At 41.6% G+C, this 16,307-nt stretch overlaps 1 protein-coding gene across 4 annotated transcripts in view; it reads left to right on the top strand.

The window, feature by feature from the left end:
• LOC110520933 (talin-2) overlaps nucleotides 1-16,307 on the top strand; it is a 154,908-nt gene that overhangs the window by 28,497 nt on the left and 110,104 nt on the right. The window contains exon 2 of one of the 4 annotated variants that reach the window (XM_036975465.1): nucleotides 15,557-15,605. The exons of the other annotated variants lie outside the window; for them this stretch is intronic. The gene's annotated coding sequence lies outside the window, so the exon portion shown is untranslated. The remainder of the gene's footprint in view (nucleotides 1-15,556; nucleotides 15,606-16,307) is intronic. 4 annotated transcript variants of the gene reach the window in all.

Genomic DNA, 16,307 nt, shown 5'->3' on the forward strand with positions numbered 1-16,307 from the left:
GAATACCCATACTACATACTTCAACTGCATACTGTTTACTCATACTCGCATACTATTTAGCACATACTGTTTTGTTAAAAGTATGCAGTATGCCATGGTGTCAACGCAGTAGCGGCTCCTGATTGGCTGAGTAGGTGGGACTGGGCCGAGTGCAGGTGGATTTTTCTAAATTCAACATTCATGCATCGCATTAACCAGCCTGATAATAGTTGATTTCCAATTTTGATTAATTTCTCAAAATTCTGCATAGAATTGGGATGGAGGTATAGGCCTACAGTGGTTCCTCCTTTAAAAGTTGCAGCGTACTGAGGCGCAGCTTGCATGGTGCCGCAGAATTCTATGGCACGTTATTTAAGTTTGAACTACTGCTACCATTTTAATGCTAGTTTGACCACCAGGGGCATCTTTGAGAAGCATTTGATAGCCTTCAATAATGGCTGTCATAGAGAATAAATAAAAACTCTGGAATGAGTACGTGTTTCCCAAACTTTTGACTGGTACTTGCTTAACTTGTTATGGCTGATATCCCGATATCGGGATAAGTGTCATCAACAACCGCTGAATAGCATAGCGCTACATACAATAAATATTACTATAAATATTTATATTCATGAAATCACAAGTGCAATATATGTAAGATTTTGAAATTATGCTTTACAGCGAAAGCAATCCAAGCGCTTGTGTAAGTTTATCGATCGCACGATAAAATATTAAGTACGCTTAGCATCACGAAGCTTGGTCACGAAAATCAGAAAAGCAATCAAATTAATCGTTTACCTTTGACCTTCGAATGTTTTCACTCACGAGACTCCCAGTTACATAACAAATGTTCCGTTTGTTCCATAAAGATGATTTTTAAATCCAAAATACCTCTGTTTGTTTGTCGCGTTATGTTCAGAAATCCACAGGAAAGAGCGGTCACGACAATGCGGACGAAAATTCCAAATAGTTTCCATAATGTCCACAGAAACATGTCAAAACGTTTTTTATAATCAATCCTCAGGTTGTTTTAAAAATATATAATCGATAATATATCAACAGCAAATGTCTTTCACAGTAGGAGAGGGGAAAACAATGGCTGTCCAAATTCTGTTGCGCGAGCAAAACTCGTGACCACTTGACGCGATGTAATCGTTCAAAATAAAATCCTGAAACTATGTCTGAAGAATGACACCTTGAGGAAGCGATAGGAAAAGGAATCTGGTTCATATCCCTTTAAATCCAGCAAAGGGAGGCTATGGAACATGGAGTTTTCAAAATACAAGCCACTTCCTGTTTTGATTTTCCTCAGGGTTTCGCCTGCAATATCAGTTCTGTTATACTCACAGACAATATTTTGACAGTTTTGGAAACTTTAGTGTTTTTTATCCAATACTAATAATAATATGCATATATTAGCAACTGAGACTGAGGAGCTGGCCGTTTACAATGGGCACCTTTTCATCCAAGCTACTCAATACTGCCCCTGCAGCCATAAAAAGTTAAGTAATGATTTGGCAATGACTGTTGTTTTTTTGCTTAAAATATGGAACTGTACAACATGATGGTTGGTAGTATAGTACTAGGCTTTTTAACTAAAGAATCTCTGTGTCGTTTGGGCAAAGCACACACGAGACCGGGGTTCAATTCCCCGACGGGGAGGAAGGAGTAGGCTGTCCTTGTAAATAAGAATGTGTTCTTAACTGACTTGCCTAGTTAAATAAAGGTTACACTAAGAGCATAACATTTCTGCATCATAATTCTCAAATTCTAGTCTAACCAATACCCAAATGGAGATTCAGTGAAAATAAAACTCATTCATTTATCAAGACCAGTCCTCATGCTTGTCTCATAGCAGCGCGAAACTGTGCTAATAAAAGTTGTAGGCTTTTGTGTCAAATCCTATGCTCTTTAAATAAATACTAGTGAGACTCATCTCGCCTATGGTAGGCCTACAGTATGCCAAAAAACATGACGTGACCCTCTGGATTTTTGTTAGGATGGAAAGTATAATGTGGCGCTGTACAAAGTGACGGTCGGGAGTACAGTACTGGGCTATTTAGCTAAAGAATCCAGTGTCCTGCGGGAGACCGGGGTTCAATTCCCAGATGGGGAGGAAGTTGTAGGCTGTCCTTGTAAATAAGAATTTGTTCTTAACTAACTTGCGTAGTTAAATAAAGGTTACACTAAGAGCATCAGCATTTTGAAGAGTATTTTTACCATTATTTTATTAATGGAAGCATAAAGATGCCATTATTAGTTACATTGTTTTAGTTTGAATGTGCAGACTGGCACTAAGAACAGAACATCGGGAACATTTCCCTAGTCAGTGCCATTACTAGTGCAATGCCCCTTTTAAAGTTTTGCCAGTGTGGCGGGGTGGGGGTCCACCCCCTCCCCCTTCCTCCTCCTCCCTTCCCCATCGGCTAGGTCGGTCATCTGTGCGCGGCTATGCGGCTGGAGAACTGCAAGGTCCCATTGTGCGCAACTCGGGAGCCATGACCAATATACACTGCTCAAAAAAATAAAAGGAACACTAAAATAACACATCCTAGATCTGAATGAATGAAATTAAATACTTATTTCTTTACATAGTTGAATGTGATGACAACAAAATCACACAAAATTGATCAATGGAAATCAAATTTAACAACCCATGGAGGTCTGGATTTGGAGTCACACTCAAAATTAAAGTGGAAAACCACACTACAGGCTGATCCAACTGTGATGTAATGTCCTTAAAACAAGTCAAAATAAGGCTCAGTAGTGTGTGTGGCCTCCATGTGCCTGTATGACATCCCTACAACGCCTGGGCATGCTCCTGATGAGGTGGCGGATGGTCTCCTGAGGGATCTCCTCCCAGACCTGCACTAAAGCATCCGCCAACTCCTGGACAGTCTGTGGTGCAACGTGGCGTTGGTGGATGGATCGAGACATGATGTCCCAGATGGGCTCAATTGGATTCAGGTCTGGGGAGCGGGCGGGCCAGTCCATAGCATCAATGCCTTCCTCTTGCAGGAACTGCTGACACACTCCAGCCACATGAGGTCTATTATTGTCTTGCATTAGGAGGAACCCAGGGCCAACCGCACCAGCATAGCATGGTCTCACAAGAGGTCTGGGGATCTCATCTCGGTACCTAATGGCAGTCAGGCTACCTCTGGCGAGCACATGGAGGGCTGTGCGGCCCTCCAAAGAAATGCCACCTCATGACTGACCCACCGCCAAACCGATCATGCTGGAGGATGTTGCAGGCAGCAGAACGCTCTGCACAGCGTCTCCAGACTGTCACGTCTGTCACGTGCTCAGTGTGAACCTGCTTTCATCTGTGAAGAGCACAGGGCGCCAGTGGCGAATTTGCCAATCTTGGTGTTCTCTGGCAAATGCCAAACATCCTGCACGGTGTTGGGCTGTAAAGCACAACCCCCACCTGTGGACGACGGGCCCTCATACCAACCTCATGGAGTCTGTTTCTGACCGTTTGAGGAGACACATGCACATTTGTGGCCTGCTAGAGGTCATTTTGCAGGGTTCTGGCAGTGCTCCTCCTGCTCCTCCTTGCACAAGGCGGAGGTAGCGGTCCTGCTGCTGGTTTGTTGCCCTCCTACGGCGGCCTCCACGTCTCCTGATGTACTGGCCTGTCTCCTGGTAGTGCCTCCATGCTCTGGACACTACGCTGACAGACACAGCAAACCTTCTTGCCACAGCTCGCATTAATGTGCCATCCTGGATGAGCTGCACTACCTGAGCCACTTGTGTGGGTTGTAGACTCCGTCTCATGCTACCACTAGAGTGAAAGCACCGCCAGCATTCAAAAGTGAACAAAACATCAGCCAGGAAGCATAGGAACTGAGAAGTGGTCTGTGGTTATCACCTGCAGAACCACTCCTTTATTGGGGGTGTCTTGCTAATTGCCTATAATTTCCACCTGTTGTCTATTCCATTGCAATTTATTGTCAATTAGTGTTGCTTCCTAAGTGGACAGTTTGAATTCACAGAAGTGTGATTGACTTGGAGTTACATTGTGTTGTTTAAGTGTTCCCTTTATTTTTTTGAGCAGTGTATATTGTCCTGCTAATAACAGGGTTAATACTATATCTAGGAGAATATCCAACAGGCTTTTATATAATTCTAAAATAATAATAATAATCGCTTTGTTAAAAAAATATATATTTTGGAGATGATTTTGTATTCAAATGAGTGAGAAAAAGGCCATTCTTGAACATGGGTGAGACAATGTTCAATACTAATTTGTAAATAAAGCCAGTTTGTTATTTAGAATGATTTATTTCTGTTTTTAGAGGGAGAAAAAACTAAAACCCACAGTCATCTCCTGGGTCTCCCAGTTGAGGTCTGCATGGGTATTGAACCATAATCTGTAGTAACACAGCTTGCACTGCTATGCAGTGTTTTAGACCGTTGAGCCACTCAGGTGCTGTACAATGTGACCGGTCGGGAGTGTCCTACTATACTACAGTAAGTCCAAAATAGTCCTAACAGAATAAAATGATAACCTTAATGTAACAACAGTTTTAGTAAGTAATACTGAAGTCATGCACAATTATCAGTTTCTATTTTGGTTTATTTGGGGTGGCAGCGTAGCCTAGTGGTTAGAGTGTTGGACTAGTAACCAAAGGTTTCAAGTTAAAATCCCCGAGCTGACAAGGTACAAATCTGTCGTTCTGCCCCTGAACAAGGCAGTTAACCCACTGTTCATAGGCCGTCATTGAAAATAAGAATTTGTTCTTAACTGACTTGCCTAGTTAAATAAAGGTAAAATAAATCAAATGTAAAAAAATTATGTTGCCCATTTATGTCACCCAGAGACACAGTAGGACCCAAAGCATAATCAGTACTCTAACTCCCCCTTGCGCTGGTCTGGAGCAATGAATTAGTGACGCAGTGTACCGTACTTATCCACACATTTCTACCGTAGTAGACCATATAGCCCATCTATCTTATTAAGAAAGGACTGAAGACAGAAACAGATCATTTGGTTACATTTCAGCATATTCATTAGTGAAACCAAAGTGCTGTAAAATACAGTATATAAATTAAAGCAAATAACCTAGTACACATAAACTTTTCAAATGTTCCAATCAGAAGGCTATTGCACAGAGAAACTTGGACAATCTGGTGGATTGCAAATGCCGAACCGCTGAACAGCTACCTAAAAACTAAAGCACTGATCATTGGTAATGTGATCAGAATGACTGCTAAGGCTTGATCCACAAGTTAAATAATTAAATAGGTCGCCTAGCCTACGAAACTATAACAATCTGAAATCAATAGGCCGGATTTAATATCAATAACGATGCCAAGTCCCTGGTGCCGAGACATTCAGAAATCAAGATGTTATAGTATTTAGTTTAAAAGCTCTGACGAAGGCCAGAGAACAAATAAACTTTTCAGTGAGAAAACAAAAATCGATTTTGGGTAAAAATAAAAATGACTTGTTTTCAAAGATTTTCCCTATGACGCAATACTCATGATCATTTTAAGGAGAACAAAAACTCTATTTGATCACCAACGCAAAAGCTTCTGCCATTTTTCCAATTAAGTAACATAGTTTTGTTGATGGCTACTTGGAGAAAACTAGGGCCTATCACTCGCAGCCCACCTCTCCAAATGCATTGTGGAAAAGTTTGCATCGAATTCTACTAGACGAAGAGGCAAAATTAGTATTACATTCTGGCATTTCAACCATTCTCAATTTTTTTTTAAATGTTGCATATTATTAAACATTCTATTTTCACAAACTGAGAATGCGTTATGCGTGATTGTGTTGTTTCCCGCTATTGATTTCAGTAGCTCATATCTAACTGATCAGCTGTTGTCAAAGCCGACATGAGTATGATGTTAATGTATATTCGTTTTTCAAAATGTCCCATACTATTAAACCTATTTTTTTTGCATACTCAAACGGCCTACTATTTAGGACTCTAGTATGGGTATTTGGACACGGACAATGTATGCTCTGTCTGTGTCCGGACAGAGCATACACAGAGGAATTCTGAACCCCAGACAAATAAGAATGTTTCTTTAATCTAAATCAGTTCAAAGGCAGTTTTATCATTTGGAAGAAGTGATAAGATCTTTACTACAATACAGTCAGGGCCAGCTCTAGCCTTTTGGGGGCCCTTAGCGAAATTTGGTTGGTTGGGCCCCCCAACAAGTGTGCAAAATAAGTGTCCCCCTGCTCTTGAACTTGGAGAGAAAAATGTACATTTTAAAGTTAATTTCCTGCAATTCTACACATTTTGCCAGAGGTGTGGACTCGAGTCACATGACTTAGAATCAAGTCTGACTCAGTCACAAATTTGACAACTTGATAGAAAAGAAAATAACTTGAGACTTGACTTGGAGCCTCAACTTGGAACTTGACTTCGACTTGAGACTGACTTCAAATGATCTGGCCAGGTTTTGTAACATTTTGTCTCTCATTTTGTGGCTCAGTGTCTCTGTGGATGACTCCACGAAGACAGAGACCGTATCACACTTGCAAAAAAAAAACAGATTAGTTATTGAAACGCACACCCGGCAATGTTCCCTCTAAACTGCATACGGGGCCTTGCACCTCCTCTAGGACTGCCACGCAGGCCGCGCAAAGATGCAAGATATTGAACTTCACTGAGTTTTCTCCATTAGTTTGCGCTATGTAGATTAATGTTTTTCCTGTGATCGAATCAACGTTAAATCAGCCCCTTTTCAATGCAACAAACCAAAACAAATCTAACTTTGCAAAATTGAGTCTGTGATTTTGTTGTAGGCAGAGCGCAACAGAGTAGAATTCTATTGGCGGTGGTAGCCCATAAGGTCTTTCAGTAACTCGCCAGTGAATATGCTCTTCAGTTCTGATCAGACCACACATGTGCACATTTTGTTGATATTCTTTGCTAGTTAGCGAGTTCTTAGCCCAGTTAAGTATAGGTCAGCAATGTGTAGTTACTGCTTCCTACAAGAGCAGAAAAAGGCATAGGCTAAATTTCAAGCTGTCTTTGTAAAGCAAGTCAGGTAAAAAGCTCATGTCTTAATTAAAGGCACAGTGTTTTATTTTGAGATGGCTTGAATATGCAAATAAGGCAATAGGCCGAGGGGTTGCCTACATTGTCTAATTCTCTATATGGTAATAATGATTATTATTATTATTATTATTTTGAAAAGTGGCTTCTTGTGTCATACAACACAATACAATGCAATTTACAGTCACCTATTTTACCCATGGTGTTATAGACAAAGTAAAAAATCATTACATTAATGCATAATGTAAAATATAGTCCTTCATTGAACACTGCATATAGGCTACTGTAGGCTATATCATAGAAATCCAAATCTTTTTCCAATGTAATGGGATTTGCTCCATTGGTTTTGTTGTTAGGCCTACATTAATGCATCACTGTTTATGGCTGTAATGACAGGCTACATTTTCTCAGCGCAGGTGCACGCATGCATGTGCGTTGGGGGTCACAAGCTTTGAACCACTTATTTTTTCGGGGTCGTCGGTCAAAAGGTTTTAGAACCACTGAGTTAGCAAACAGATTGGTGATTTGCTGTACAGCTATAGGATCGGGTGCAATATGCAAATGTAAAAATGTAGGGAGAGTGGATTGCCATGAATAAATAAATAGCTCCAAAACATGTTGGTGATTTAAGAATATTACCTGTTTACTTTGCAAGCTCACCAGCAATGGGGCATCAAGCTACAATTACTAGCATAGACATGCTGGTATTTTGTTATGTCAAAATTGCTTGAACTTGATACTTTACATATGAAGCTTGCATTTGTGCAAAGGTAGAACCCTTTCCATAAAGGGTTTTACCTGGAACCCACGAGGGTTTCCCGTTTGGAACCCTTTTTTCTAAGAGTGTAGTTGAACAAGTCATTGCATGTGCGCGTGTGTGTGTGGGGGGGTCGCAAGCTTTAAATCACTCCTTTTTGGGGGTCGCTGGTCAATACGTTTCTGAGTGACAGAGTGAGAGGCTTTGCATAGGTGCTTTGTTGTTTTTTGTCAGACTGGTAAAAATATCCCGGAATGTAAAGAACGTTATTAACTGGTTCCCATGCTTTTAAAATAACTTATGTTCCGGAACAGTATAGATCACCTTTGTTTCAGGTTCTCATTCTGTTCCTCTAAAATGTTTGTTATTTTACGGTTTTCAGTTCTGTTCCCTGAACCAGTTCCTACGCCTGCTTGTGACTAGAATAATAGTGACTTGGTCCCACCTCTGCATTTCGCCATGGGGCGTAAAGAAAATGCACTTTTAAAGGAAGTTTTCTTCAGTTCTACACATTTTGCATGCCCCTGTGGTGAGGGGAAGAAGACAGATGTGGAGGTCCAGGAAGTGAACCAATCAATATGTGCTTTGGTTAGTTGATACAACTCAACTGACGTTACAAAAAATACATTCCATTGAATGAGCCCCATCACTTAACAAAATTTGAATGAACATTCTACATCAAATTATTGTACAAGCAGGCAGCCATAGATGCGGTAAAGGTCAATCGAACTCGACCAAAACAATGGAATTGCCATAGAAATACGTGGAGGAAAGGGCCGTGGGGGAAAGATCCTGAGTCTCCTCATTGCCCCCCAGCAAAATGTGCCTACATTTACGCTATTGTTTATAATGTATGTGTATTTAAGACTATGTTGAGGTAAAAATTGGAGTATGATGCATGTATGGAGGTGAACCCCAACACATGCTCATGTCATTGTTACCAATCAACTGCTTTACCGTTAAAAACAACTAACTATTTTTGTATGCTAGGTAAGCTAATCGACCTGGCCGGGGTATCCTGGAAGGATGTTGATCTCATCCCGTCAGTAGAGGATGCCTGGGTTTTTTTTTAAATGCCTTCCTCACCATCTTAAACAAGCATGCCCCATTCAAGAAATTTAGAACCAGGAACAGATCTAGCCCTTGGTTCTCTCCAGACCTGAATGCCCTTAACCAACACAAAAACATCCTATGGCGTTCTGCATTAGCATCGAACGGCCCCCGTGATATGCAACTTTTCATGGAAGCTAGAAACCAATATACACAGGCAGTTAGAAAAGCCAAGGCTAGCTTTCTCAAGCAGAAATTTGCTTCCTGCAACACAAACTCAAAAAAGTTCTGGGACACTGTAAAGTCCATGGAGAATAAGAACACCTCTTCCCAGCTGCCCACTGCACTGAGGATAGGAAACACTGTCACCACTGATAAATCCACTATAATTGAGAATTTCAATAAGCATTTTTCCACCTGGCTACCCCTACCCCGGTCAACAGCACTGCACCCCCCACAGCAACTCGCCCAAGCCTTCCCCATTTCTCCATCTCCCAAATCCAGTCAGCTGATGTTCTGAAAGGGCTGCCAAATCTGGACCTCTACAAATCAGTTAGGCTAGACAATCTGGAACCTTTCTTCGAAAGCCAAATCAACAAACAGATTACCGACCATTTTGAATCCGACCATACCTTCTCCGCTATGCAATTAGGTTTCAGAGCTGGCCATGGGTGCACCTCAGCCACGCTCAAGGTCCTAAGCAATATCTTAACCGCCATCGATAAGAAACAACACTGTGCAGCCGTATTCATTGACCTGGCCAAGGCTTTCGACCCTGTCAATCACCACATCCTCATCGGCAGACTCGATAGCCTTGGTTTCTCAAATGATTGCCTCGCCTGGTTCACCAACTATTTCTCTGATAGAGTTCAGTGTGTCAAATCGGACGGTCTGTTGTCCGGGCCTCTGGCAGTCTCTATGGGGGTGCCACAGGGTTCAATACTTGGACCGACTCTCTTCTCTGTATAAATCAATGATGTTGCTCTTGCTGCTGGTGAGTCTCTGAGCCACCTCTACGCAGACGACACCATTCTGTATACTTCTGGCCCTTCTTTGGACAGTGTTAACAACCCCCCAGACGAGCTTCAATGCCATACAACTCTCCTTCCGTGGCCTCCAATTGCTCTTAAATATAAGTAAAACTAAATGCATGCTCTTCAACAGATCGCTGCCTGCACCTGCCCGCCTGTCCAACATCACTACTGTGGACGGTTCTGACTTAGAATATGTGGACAACTACAAATACCTAGGTGTCTGGTTAGACTGTAAACTCTCCTTCCAGACTCACATCAAACATCTCCAATCCAAAGTTACATCTAGAATTGGCTTCCTATTTTGCAACAAAGCATCCTTCACTCATGCTGCCAAACATACCCTTGTAAAACTGACTATCCTACCGATCCTCGACTTCGGCGATGTCATTTACAAAATAGACTCCAATACCCTACTCAGACTACATCCAGTTTGCTATCACAGTGCCATCCGTTCTGTCACCAAAGCCCCATATACTACCCACCACTGCGACCTGTGCGCTCTCGTTGGCTGGCCCTCGCTTCATACTCGTCGCCAAACCCACTGGCTCCAGGTCATCTACAAGACCCTGCTAGGTAAAGTCCCCCCTTATCTCAGCTCGTTGGTCACCATAGCAGCACCCACCTGTAGCACGCGCTACAGGTAAATCTCTCTTGTCACCCCAAAACCAATTATTCCTTTGGCCGCCTCTCCTTCCAGTTCTCTGCTGCCAATGACTGGAACAAACAACAAAAATCTCTGAAACTGGAAACACTTATCTCCCTCACTAGCTTTAAGCACCAGCTGTCAGAGCAGCTCACAGATTACTGCACCGGTACATAGCCCATCTATAATTTAGCCCAAACAACTACCTCTCCCCCTACTGTATTTATTTTGCTCCTTTGCACCCCTTTATTTCTCTCTCTACTTTGCGCATTCTCCACTGCAAATCTACCATTCCAGTGTTTTTCTTGCTATATTGTATTTACTTCGCCAACATCGTTTTTTAAAGTTTTTTTGTCTTTACCTCCCTTCTCACCTCATTTGCTCACATTTGTATATAGACTTATTTTTCTACTGTATTATCGACTGTATATTTGTTTTACTCCATGTGTAACTCTGTTGTTGTATGTGTCGAACTGCTTTTCTTTATCTTGACCAGGTCGCAATTGTAAATGAGAACTTGTTCTCAACTTGCCTACTTGGTTAAATAAAGGTGAAATATAAAAATAAATAAAAGCTAACCAGCTTATACGAACGAGAGTTAGCATTTAGCAGTCATTTCTTCTGAACCTGAGAAGGGACAACTTCTACAGGTTATGCAGCGAAAACAGATAAATATATCCAAATCGGTCCTAAGCGACCAAATTGTGGGCCTTTTACAATACATAAATCATGACAAATTTGACGAATATCCACTTTGTTAGATTAGATTTGTTGAATATTGTCCAATCTGGCCAATGGAATGTATGTGTTCCATTGACTTCTTTACCACGTCTATTGCAAGTGTACCTAATGAGTTTACCAGTCAAATTGCCAGTGTTAGAGGTTCCAAGCCCATTATATCAATCGTGTGCTGCAACACCTTGCTTGTTTTAGCAAGGGGCAACAAAGTTTAATCACGTTAAGAGTCCATGTTATTGCAGAAACTGACTCAACCGCACGAATGCCCAGCCGTCCCGTCATCAGGCAGCTGTTTTTGTTTTAAGAGAAATGCATAGAAAAGACATTGTGGTGTAGTTTGGGAACCATTCTAATGACCAGTTTGTGCATTTAAGGGTTGTGGATTGACTTCTGAAAAATACATTGAGGCAATATAATAAAACATTGATCAGTGTTTCTAATGGGGGATAATTCCATCAGAGATGTACTACTCCTGTTCTCTCCTGGGTTAGCTCCATTCAGCCCATGTCAAGACTGGGCTCTTCTCCCATTTTTCTCCATTACTTTTAGTGCTTAACGAACATGTCTTTTTCCATGATGGCTCTTTATCCCTCCCAGGGACGTTAAAGGAATTAGAAATCCTAACAATTTTATGGATTTATCTTAGAGATGATGAGAGGTTGGCTTCCAGAATGTGCACCATGGGCAGGCAAGCCTCCGGTATTCTGCAGATGTGAGGAGTGGACTGTTTGAAACTTGTTCCCCACTTCAATGGGTGCTTCACTGTCCAGAGGAGGCAGTGTGCAGAATTTATTGACACTTATTGACACTGCACTGTTTCTTCTGGAGAACAAAATAATCGCCATAATATAATCGTCTCTACCTCTTTCGTTTTCTTTGAGGGTTGTTGACATAGTATTTTAGTGTGTTTTTATTACATTTTTTACCTAATGGGTCCACTATGTGTACTTATTAGCCAACATAGATCTTTGGATAGATCTTTGGGTAAAAAATCCCCTATGCCCAAGTAAAATGTTTGTTCTGTCGACCATCAGGAATTGTCAGTAGTACTATTGAGAGCCCTCCTCTAAGAATACTGTTTAGAATGTATATAGGACTTTATAAACTGGGTGGTTTGAGACCTGAATGCTGAATGGCTGACAGCTGTGGTATATCAGACCATATACCACTGGTATGACAAAACATTTATTTTTACTGCTCTAATTACGTTGGTACCTAGTTTATAATAGCAATAAGGCACTTTGGGGTTTTGTGATAAATGGCCAATATACTACGGCTAAGGGACCAGGCACACCACCTCGGGCCGTATTGCTTAATTATAGCCTATACAAAACAACTTGGGAGAGAAGCACCTCTTTGCTATTTTTCATATTTGGACAATACAGAATATGAGCAAAATGTGTGTCCCCAGTTTTGTTATATTGTTTTAACATAAACATACTGTATTGCATTTTCCTGCCACTTCTGCCTCTTATAGCATGTGACACACTAATCCTGGAGACTGTTGCATTTCTCTCTAACCAAGCACATTTAGTCCATTACTGTTATCTCTCTACCTAATTTTATATGTCATTTTGCCAGTTTATGAAGTGTTGTCTTGCATACTGAATTGTGCATGTAAACTGTGCTTTATATCTCATACATGGAGTTTAGCATCCATTGCCAGTGCATTCTCACCATTGAGGCATAGAATTCCCCCAGCTCTGATGAGGCCTTTTCATCTGCCTCTGAGGGAGTAATGGAGAGAGGAAGGCAGGCAGGCAGCCTGATTGTCTGCATGTGTGTTTGCTGCTGTGCATTCAGCAGTCTCTAAGCTCATTACAGTAATCAGGTTAAATAGAGGGGTTCAGGGGAGCACTTGGCCTCAGGCATTCTTCCTGCAGCCTGTGTGCCTGAACCTGTGATGAGGGGAGTTCCTATCTCTGACCCAGTGGAGAACCCTGTCCTGCTTTGGCCCTGTCCAACTTCTAATGATCACCTCAAACAGCCTTTGTGTGTGAAGCATGCACACTGTGACATTCAACTGCACCCACGCTGTCATAATGATTGCCTTGTAATTGTAAGGCCCCTCGGAATCAGACATTCCTCCGCAAGTGTGTGATTGTTTTCTAACACTACCCACTCACAGTGACACATTTAGTAAATATGCAATATTATCCTCTGTAATTACATCCTTTTTTTTGGGGGGGGGGGGGATCAATTATGAACAAATTCTTATTAACAATTACCACATGGCCTATGAAAACTGGGATGTACGGTGCATTAAAAATAATATAACAAAAAAATATTTGAAATAACAGGATAAGACAGACATCACAACACAGAAGGATGGGTAAATATGACAAACACTAAAGTTAATAGAGAACAGTTACAGCACAAGGAGAACAGCTATCACAGCAGGACAGAAACACATGGCAACAACTCAGCGTTTAGTGAAAATGTTTGTCTTGCACAGATTAAATCATTGATAAACCGTTGATCATTTCACAGCTAAGCTTTTAGCTTACCTAGTGATGTTACCTTTTGAGCTGTTGGGAAATCTTAATGTAATATGTCTATTTATGTTGTTTATTTTGTTTTTGTCTCAGTATGCATTACCGGTCAAAAGATTTAGAACACCTATTCATTCAAGGGTTTTTCTTTATTTGTACAATTTTCTACATTGTAGAATAATAGTGAAGACATGAAAACTATAAAATAACACGTATAGAAATGTGTAGTAACCAAAAAAGTGTTAAACAAATTCTTCAAATAGCCACCCTTTGCCTTGATGACAGCTTTGCACACTCTTGGCATTCTCTTAACCAGCTTCACCTGGAATGTTTTTCCAACAGTCTTGAAGGAGTTCCCACATGCTGTGCACTTGTTGGCTGCTTTTCCTTCACTCTGTGGTCCGACTCATCCCAAACCATCTCAATTTGGTTGGGGTCTGGAATTGTGGAGGCCAGGTCATCTGATGCAGCACTCCATCACTCTTCTTCTTTGTCAAATAGCCCTTACACAGCCTGGAGGTGTGTTGGGTCATTGTCCTGTTGAAAAATAAATGATAATCCCACTAAGGCCAAACCAGATGGGATGGCGTATCGCTGCAGAATGCTGTGGTAGCCATGCTGGTTAAGTGTGCCCTTAATCCTAAATAAATCACAGACAGTGTCACCAGCAAAGCACCCCCACACCATAACACCACCACCTCCATGCTTCATGGTGGGAACCACAGATGCGGAGATCCTCCGTTCACCTACTCTACTTCTCACAAAGACACGGTGGTTGGAACCAAAAATCTCAAATTTGAACTCATTAGACCAAAGGTCAAATTTCCACCAGTCTATTGCTTGTGTTTCCTGGCCCAGCAGTCTCTTCTTTATATTGGTGTCCTTTAGTAGTGGTTTCTTTGCACAGTGTTCTATGAACAGTTGATGTTGAGATGTCTGTTACTTGAACTCTGTGAAGCATTTATTTGGGCTGAAATATCTGAGGCTGTAAACTCAACTAAACAAACATATCCTCTGCAGCAGAGAGCTGCATAGGGCTTGATGGTTTTTGCGACAGCCCTGGAAGAGATGTTAAAGTTCTTGAAATGTTCCGTATTGACTGACCTTCATGTCTTAAAGTAACAACGGACTGTCGTTTCCCTTTGCTAATTTGAGCTGTTCTTGCCATAATATGGACTTGGTCTTTTAATATTCCTCTTGGACTTGCCCCCCCCCCCCCCCCCCCACACACACACACACACCTTGTCAATGCACAACTGATTGGCACAAATGCATTAAGATGGAAATAAATTCCACAAACTAACTTTCAAGAAGGCACACCTGTTAATTGAAATGCATTCCAGGTGACAACCTCGTGAAGTTGGTTGAGAGAATCCCAAGAGTGTGCAAAGCTGTTGTCAAGGCAAAGGGTGGCTTTTTGAAGAATCTCAAATATAAAATATATTTTCATTTGTTAACAATTGTTTTGGTTACCACATGATTCCATGTGTTATTTTGTAGGTTTGATGTCTTCACTATCATTCTACAATGTAGAAAATAGTAAAAATAAAGAAAAACCCTTGAAATGAGTAGGTGTTCTAAAACGTTTGACCGGTAGTGTATATGGCAATTACTTTTCCATTTTATGTTACTGTGTCATCTAAGAATGCACTGAAGATAAACCACACACTGCTTTGCTTGATCATTAAGTGTATGTTTTGAGACAATTATGGCTCTTATGGAATGGTTATGGGTTGTCTTTTAGTAGGAGAATTTGCTCTTCTGAGAAGTGGTGATTCAGCAACATTGTCAGCCGTGCATATTTCCTTCCTGTAGCTTACTGGGTCTTTGTTTCTTTCCAGCTGTAAAAACCTGCTTAAATCCTTGGCCATTTTATGATTCAGCAATAAGGTAAGGCTTTGGTATTTTCTCTCTCATCAAGGGAATTCAGCAGTTGGGGTCTTCCTGGGGCATACATCTACACATATACAGACAACCCTGAGGCTGAAGACAGGAACAAGTACAAGAACTCCTGCTTCGACCCCTGCAGAGTCATCAAACGGGCGAAAGGACAATATAGGAATAAGGTGAAATGATATTACAAAGGCTCTGACACCTGTCGCATGTGACGGGCTACAGTCCAATACGGATTACAAAGGAAGACACAGCCATGATCTGCCCAACGATGCCTCTCTACCAGACGAACTCAATGCATTTTATGCACGCTTTAACAACACTGTGCTGTGCATGAGGGCCCTCAGTGACCCAGAGGACTGGGTGATCTTGTCTTTAATCAGGTCAACACTGGCACAGTATTCCAGGGTGTGTTCTCGGAGCATGCGCAGAACAGCTGGCAGGCATACTCACGGTCATTTTCGATCTCTCCTTGTTCTAGTCTGTATTCCCCACATCCCTAAAGCTGACCACCATCATTTCTGTTCCCAAGAACTGAGGCCTCATGCCAAAAAGACTACAGCCCTCTTGCACTCACATCTGTAATCATGAAGCGCTTCAAAAGGATGGTTATGGCACACATCAACTCCATCCTAAATACCCGAGACCCACTCCAATTTGCATACCGCCCCAACAGATCTATAGACAATGCAACCTCAG

Source organism: Oncorhynchus mykiss, chromosome 1, assembly GCF_013265735.2.
Source record: "Oncorhynchus mykiss isolate Arlee chromosome 1, USDA_OmykA_1.1, whole genome shotgun sequence".
Taxonomy (NCBI): Eukaryota; Metazoa; Chordata; class Actinopteri; order Salmoniformes; family Salmonidae; genus Oncorhynchus; species Oncorhynchus mykiss.